Source organism: Homalodisca vitripennis, unplaced genomic scaffold, assembly GCF_021130785.1.
Source record: "Homalodisca vitripennis isolate AUS2020 unplaced genomic scaffold, UT_GWSS_2.1 ScUCBcl_3111;HRSCAF=8414, whole genome shotgun sequence".
NCBI classification, from domain to species: Eukaryota; Metazoa; Arthropoda; class Insecta; order Hemiptera; family Cicadellidae; genus Homalodisca; species Homalodisca vitripennis.
The window spans coordinates 8,269-16,536 of record NW_025779224.1 but is presented as its reverse complement, the minus strand read 5'-3'; positions in this window follow the sequence as shown (position 1 = coordinate 16,536).

Genomic DNA, 8,268 nt, shown 5'->3' with positions numbered 1-8,268 from the left:
CTCAATTCTTCCATACGAATCAAAATAACATGCATTCTTATCATTTTTATAATAACAAATCCAATGCGTTCCACTTCCCATAATCGAGTCTAAATTCACAATTTATTCCACATTCAAATTTCTTAACTTTTTCAGGTAATATATCTCTCATGAAGATTCCTCTAAAATGTTTAATATTTTTGCAGATTTCCTCCAATTCCCCGAATGTTAAAGGTTTGATTTCAAATTTTTTTTAATGTTTGATTTCACGTAATTCAAAGTTTTTTCATCTAATCCAGATCCTGTAACATCTTCCAACTCTTTATCTAACCAATTTAAAATGTTTCGAACAATAGGAATCACATCTTTTTTAACGATTGGAGCAGCTTTACGAACATAAGGATCAACATTTTTAACAACTGGAATTTTTTTTTCCAAAATCTAATAAATCTTTCAAAAGTCCACCATTTTTAAGTTCTTTCAACTGATTATAAGAAAATTCTATTCTGGTTCCTTTATTGTTTTTCTTATGTTTTTCGAGTTTATTGTATTGTCTATTTGTTAAAAATATTTTATCTTCGCCATTTTATAGTTGGTCTATTTTAAATTGAATACTAACGGGTATTTTTTTTTCTTAAAAGCGAATTTTATTTTTTATTTCTGATTTTTGCTGAAATTTACATTCATCTTCATTTATATAGTTAAAATTTCAAGTTCTCTTCGATTCCCATTCCTAGTTTTCTCTTCAAAAACATTGCTCCAGCTGTTGGAAGCGCAACAAATCTTTCACCTAAACTAGCATCTTTTGATAAAAATCTATCCATTGCCTTATCTTGCAAAACTTTATCTGCTATATGTCTGGAATTTGTGTCTCTATGTTTTGCATAAAAAATATCGTGTTCCATAGCAGCTTGATCTAATTTATTTATACCAGGATCTCCTCTTTTTAGTCTTTTTTCGAGTTTTGTGCCAGGCCCCAGATACTGATAAGTTGGTACGTGTAATTCAAAAGGTAAATTGTTGATTAAAATCATTCAAAAGTCCGCTACCTTCAATCATAGATGAACTTATTGCCGGCAAAACTCGTTTTAAATATTTAATTCCATCAGGTTTTTCAATCATTTCATCAAGTTTGTTCGAAATAAAATCTTTAATCGCTTTCTTTTCGTTCAAAAAATTGTTTGTTTCCAGCCTTTTCTTGAGCATAAATATAATTTAATAATTCCATCCAGTTTTGTCAAATCGTCGATATATCTGTACTCAATCTTATTATCATTGTATTTTTTACACCTGATCCTTCGATTCGTTTTTCCCAAATTGGTTTAATTAATTTAATATATTTTTTACCTCTACTTGACTTAGGCTTCTTAGTAGATGGATCATTATTTTTGTAAATTGAGTCAGATTCCCATAAAATTTCTGTATACTTTTTCAAATCTTCTTCAGAATATAAATTATCTTTTGGAGCGTCATAGTCTGTTAATAATCTCCATAAACCTTGAGTTCCTTCATATGTTTTCTCATTAATAATGATATCATTATGCTCAAAATTAACGGGTAAATTTCCAATCATAAAACTTTTCTTTTTTTTATCCCAATACAAACCAAATTTATCATCTTTTACTCTAGGAAGGAATTTTTTACCAATTTCACCAATTATTATATCCGTTGTTCCAGGACTTATTGGTTCAAACTATGGTAGAGTCTTCAATGATTCGAGGTCTAAATGGTGTTGAAGATGGTAATTTTGGCAATTCAAACTCTTCTACTTCAGATTCTGGAATTGAAATATCGGCAAAATTGTCGTACAACTGGAAACCAAATTCATCAAATTTTGATTATCGCTTAAAACGTTTTCAATTTTACCTTCAACATTTTTAATTGCAGAAGTTACAGGTTGATTAATTTTTTGAATAAATTCTTGTTCTTTTTCATCAATTCGAATCTGTTCTTTAAATTCTTTGATTAATTTCTTTTCGATTTGATCAAGTTTTTTCGCTTCTTCAGAAGTTACGTTCACCATTTAATTAGAAAAATTTTGAAACGTGAAACGTAAAACGTGAACGTGGAACGTAAAAACGTGAACGTGGAACGTAAAACGTGAACGTGGAACGTAAAACTTGAACGTGGAACGTAAAAAACGTGAACGTGGAACGTAAAAACGTGAACGTGGAACGTAAAAACGTGAACGTGGACCGTAAAAACGTGAACGTGGAACGTAAAAACGTGAAAGTGGAACGTAAAAACGTGAACAGATTTACCGTTTTTTCAGTTGTTTTCATAATGTAAATAAAAAGTAAAGATAATGTAAAAAATAATTTCTAACAAATATTTTATCAAGTAGATTTGTCAGACCACTGAGCAGCATTTATATTAGAAAATTTATTCAAATATTTACCATTTTTAGGCTTCAAAGTTAGATTAATAGTTAAAAATCCATAGTTTTCTTTCCATATTTTATCACATAATTCATTAAAGTGGTTAAAACTCATATCAGATCCCACATAATTGTTGTAAATCTTTCTCGAATAGTGATCGTCTTGCTTAAAAACACACACAACATATTCAAATTATTTCTAATAACTTGTTTATCAACCTTTGAAAAGCATTGGGAAAGATAGATACAAGATATGTTTTTGTGACGAGACATTACGAAATATTCCTTAATAACGTCCTGATTTTCCAAAATACAATCATCAAAAACGATTAACGAATTGGGTTTACATTCGCTTAACGGAACTATGTCCTCAGAAGCATTATAAAAATGTGATATTTCTTTGCTTAAGTTCTTCTCAATATTTTTGAATCTTTGTTGTAATTTTTTGTATGCGTCTTGTTCTAAAGATTTACTAAAAACATACAAATTGGAATAAGGAATCAACCTATTGTAGATAAAATTCAATAATAAAGTTGTTTTTTCCACATCCACTTGAACCAACAATTAACAATCTGATTGGTTGATCTTTCTTATTTTCTTCAAACGTTTGAAGTTTTATCTGATCTTTTTGCTTTAAAAATTTCTCCATTTAAATAGCGAAAATGAAGCTGTTCAAGTTGACTTCAGAAAGCTCTCAATTATTTTTAAACTTGGAACATCCTATTCATTTAGAGGAAGAATCAAATTATTTCATCGGTTTAAGCGGTTTTTATTCTGACAATTTTGTAATAAATATTAGTGAAAGTTCTCCTTATTGTATAGGATTTAGTGAGAAGAACATAAACAAAATATTATGGTTTAAACAAAGGATATTATACTTTCGATCAAATAAAAAATTCCCTTAAAAATTATCTGAAAACATTCAAACAATCAGATAAAATCTTTAAACTTTGACGAAAACAAGTTTGAAATGCAAAAAAATTATCTCTCTAATAAAATTCAAATAAAATCACCAGTAAGAATAATGTTTTCAGCAATTATTTTAGATTTATTTAGGGTTTGTTCAAGAAACTATTGAGCCAAATCAGGTATATTTAGGAAATAAAACGCCAAAATTTAGACCGTTTGATGTAATTGAAGTACATTGTAATCTCGTTGAACGTAGTTTTGAAAATCATACCGAACATTTACACAAAGAATCTGAAATTTTGTACACTTTTTTTCCAAATGTTGCTTATGGATCAAAAATCAGTGAAAAACCGAATGAAATTGATTATATTCCAATTAGAAAAAATATTAAAAGAATTCAAAAAATCGTTCTAACTAAGGTAAAGCGAGGAGAGATTGCGCGGTAGGAGAGATTGCGCCCTCTTTGTTCCAGCTGGTTGGAGTTGGGTGCGCGCGCAGCGTCCCTCAGTGCCTCGATCCGCTTCATTAGTTGAGTGTTCTGTCAAAAGTTCAAGACGCTAAGTCTGTTTATTAGTGATATATATTAAACCTACAACTTTCATTTCAAAGGTAAGTGGCTGAATTTTGTCTGCAGGATGCATGAAATTTAATCAGTACGATGCTACGATACATTATTCGGTATTTACCATTTTTTCTAGAGAGGTAATGACATAGGCAAACTGTACAGATAGTGGTTGGTCAAATCTCGCTTCGGCCATCTTAGTTTAAGCCTGCGCAATCTCTCCTACCGATTTAGGACAGTACGCGCATTTCATGTTGAGGAGAGATTGCGCATTTATTCCATTTAATGTAATGGTAGGAGACATTGCGCATGGATTTCATAATTAATATTAACTATTTGTGAATCTACATATTCGTTAGAAATTCATTAAATGTATATTATGAATCTTTATTTATTTTATTAATATGAATTGCATATTACCATTAATAAAACAACTTAAAAAAAAATTAAAACATATTATTTACCAAGATGACTATTATTTATTTATTTTTTACAGGCTAACATGCCTAACGTGTACAAGAGGAAAACAAACAAAGGATCCTGGACAGAAGATGATCTATCATCAGCTGTATCAGCAATAAAGAATGGATCATTATCAATAAGAGCAGCAAGCAAGAGGTTTAAAATACCAGAGTCTACATTAAGACATCGAATGAAGAAGAATGATTTTGCAAAACGGAATTTGGGTCCAGATGGCCAACTAGGATTGGAAGCCGAGAAAAAATTGGCTTTGCACATAATAAAACTTCAATCTGTAGGGTTTGCACCTACACAAAAGAATGTTAGAATGTTAGCTTACAATTTAGCAGAAACATTGGGTATTAAACACACCTTTCAACAAAGACCATAAAACCGCTGGAAAAGTTTGGTTTTCGTCATTCATGCGGCGACATCCTAATTTAAGTGTGAGAAAAGCTCAAGGCATTAGTAGAGCAAGAACAGAAGGAATGAATAGGGAAGAAGTAAAAAGTTATTTCAATCTTCTCACTTCCACCTTAAAAGAAAAACAACCTTTTAGATAAGCCCAACTGTATTTGGAACTGCGACGAAATAGGAGTGCAGCTTAATAATGAGCCTGGAAAAGTTATTGCCCAAAAAGGAAGCAAAGACGTTCACGTCCGTTACAAGTGCTGAAAAGGGAGAAACTGTAACTATTATGGCCTGCTGCAATGCAGAGGGACAGTTCCTACCACCTTTTTGTATTTTTAAGGGAGTTTACGCTAAACCACAATATATCAAAGATGCTCCCCCTGGAACTGTTTTAAAAATGAGAAGAGAAAGTGCGTACATAAATAGTGAACTGTTCATGGAATGGATTTCTGAACACTTCATCCCAAGAAAGTCTCCTGGAAAGCATTTGCTAATTTTAGATGGCCATGCCTCACACATGAACTGTCCCAATATGTTGCAAAAGGCTTATGATAATGACATCATTATCTTATGTCTGCCTAGTCATACTACACACTACCTACAACCCCTAGATCGTGTAGTATTCAAGCCTTTGAAAACTTATTTTAAAGATGCTTGTAACAAATTAGTCACATCTCGTTGTGGTACTGGCAAAATTTCAAGGGACGATTTTGGCCATCTATTGAATTTATCTTGGCCTCGTGCTGCCACTGTTCAACTTGGAGTTGCTGCGTTTCGTGCCACAGGAATCCATCCTCTAAATATTGATGTGATACCAGACTATGCATATCTTTTACATTGTGACCAAGATGTAAACCAGATTGTTCCTGATCCCACAACACTCCAACCAACCTTGACATCAGTTAATAATCCAGTATCTGAAAACACTGAACCACCTATTTCAATCCAATCATCTCAATCAAATCATTTAATCCCTCCAATCTGTCAACCATCAACCTCAAGACAATGTTCAGCCGCATCTGTAGAAACTCCAACAAAAGTTTTACAAAAACTTTCACCGATTCCTAAAAGTTTGGAGCCTTCAAAATCAAAAAGGAAAGCAAAGTGCCATGAATGTTTACAGATCCAAAATAACATAACCAAAATCAAGATAAAAAAAGAGTTAGCATCAAACAAGAAAAAGCGACCAGATGAAAATAAGAAACCTGCATGGAAAGAACAACCAAAATCTTGCAAGATACAAAAAAAAGGACTTAAAACAAAGAAACGGTTGATGTTTGAGCAATCTTCTACATCTGAGGAAGATGACGCAGACATTGAACTTCTTTCCGATCATGTCAGCGATAATGAAGATGATGAGTGTACAGAGTGTCTTGAACTATATCAGGAGACTACTTCGACATCTGACTGGATCAAGTGCATGGTCTGTGGAAGATGGATGCACGAGAGCTGTACAATTTATGAAGGAAAGTGCATTGACTGTGGACGCCGTGAAAAACGTCAAAAAAAATGATTTTAATGCTCTATTATGTAATAATGTTTTTAAAATGTGCCCAAGTTAAAATGTTTAATTTTTCAATTTCTTACATCAAGTTTGAAGGTTTCATTAGTTTACATTAATTAAATATGTTTAAAGTGTGAATTGCAGTAGTTATTCCCATAAACAATCTCTCCTACCCATGTGCGCAAACTCACCTACCCTACGAGGAGAGATTGCGCAAAAACACATTTTACGATTTTTTTTTATTATTTCGTTATTAACATAATATAAATTCTGGAAAAATTACAGAGAATAGACAACCATACAATGTAAATATAACACTAAAAAAATTGTATATTCAACTAAAAATTTTCGTTTTATTTAGATATTTTGAATTGTGCGCAATCTCTCCTCGCTTTACCTTATACAAGACTCTGAGGGAAATTTATTAAATAATGAGAGTAAAACAACAATATATTTAAGATTGAAAAAGGATTAAAATGGACCCCAAAATATAAAAAAAAGCTTCGAAAACATACATTCTGAAGGTAGGGGTGATTCGCCCCCGCCTTCAAACTTTCAAAAAAAACACTGTTTTCATTAATGAATCTGGGCTTTATTCTCAAAATAATAATTACTAGTTAAATGGAGTCAGTTGTAGACCTACTCAATAATCAACTCAAATTCAATAATACAGAAATTTTTACGATTGTTGACGAAAATAACGAAATTTGGTTCAAAGCAAAAGATGTTGCAGAAATTTTAGAATATGAAAACACGAGGCAAGCTATCATAAATAATGTCGATAATGACGATAAAACAACTTTTGAATGTATAAATTACAGGAGTCTATCCCATACACCCCGAGAAAATATTCAAAAACATACTATTTTCGTTAATGAATCTGGCCTTTATTCTCGAAATACAAATTACTAGTTAAATTTCTTTTCTATCTAAATGGAGTCAGTTGTGAATCTACTCAAATTCAATAATAAAGAAATTTTAACATTTGTTGACGAAAATAATGAATTTTGGTTTAAAGCAAAAGATATTGCAGAAATATTGGAATTTAAAAATAAGATGAAAGCGATTAGAGATCACGTTAAAGACAAATATAAAAAAAGCTACGATAACATAGATTCAGAAGGGGGGAACGAATCGTTCTTACCTTCAAACTTTCAAAAAAACACTATTTTCATTAATGAACCGGGCATATATTCTTTAATACTGAAATCAAAAACGAAGATAGCAGAAATGTTTCAAGATTGGGTTTTAGAAGAAGTTTTGCCAAGTATTCGTAAATTTGGTGTGTACAAACTTGAAAACAAGATTAAATATTTAGAGGACGAAGTTAAACACTTGCAAATTAAAGATGAAATAAAAACGGAAATAATCGCAAAACAAAGTGTAAAAATTGACTTAATGAAAACCAGACCTTGTTTGTAAAAATTTTGATAAGAAAAAAACACCATGTTTTTGTATTAATTAAGAAGAATCACATGTGGGAATATCCTATTACGTTATCAGAGCTCAAAAGAGAGAAATACCGAAAAGATTGAAAGAACTTGAAATTGATTACCCAGAAATGGAAATTTTTATTAAGACATGGAGATCCAAATAGTATACAGTAAATCTTTATAACCAAATGAAAGAATCTTTGAATATTTTATACAACGGTAATCATTTTACTACAAATATGGCAGAATCTCGACTGATTTATAGAATATCTAAATTACACGATGAAAATGTTTCTAAATTTTACTAAAAACTCTCGATTTATTATATTTTGTTTGTAAATGTTTAGCATAACTAGGTAACCATTGTAGAATTCTTTTTTCATATTCACAAGGCATTTCGTTTTTTATAACTTTCGCTGAAAATTTTTTTAGCACAATCTTTGCAAAAAAGCATCTTTTCTATCTTTACTATACTGCCAGTTATTAAATTCAGAAATATTTTTAATTTCTTTACAAAAGTAATACTTTTTCTCTTCTAAAGTTAATTTGTTCATTTTATCATATAATTCCTTACAATAACAGTCTTTTCTATTCTCTTCCTTATAAAATTCTTGACACTTTGTACATTTCTTTT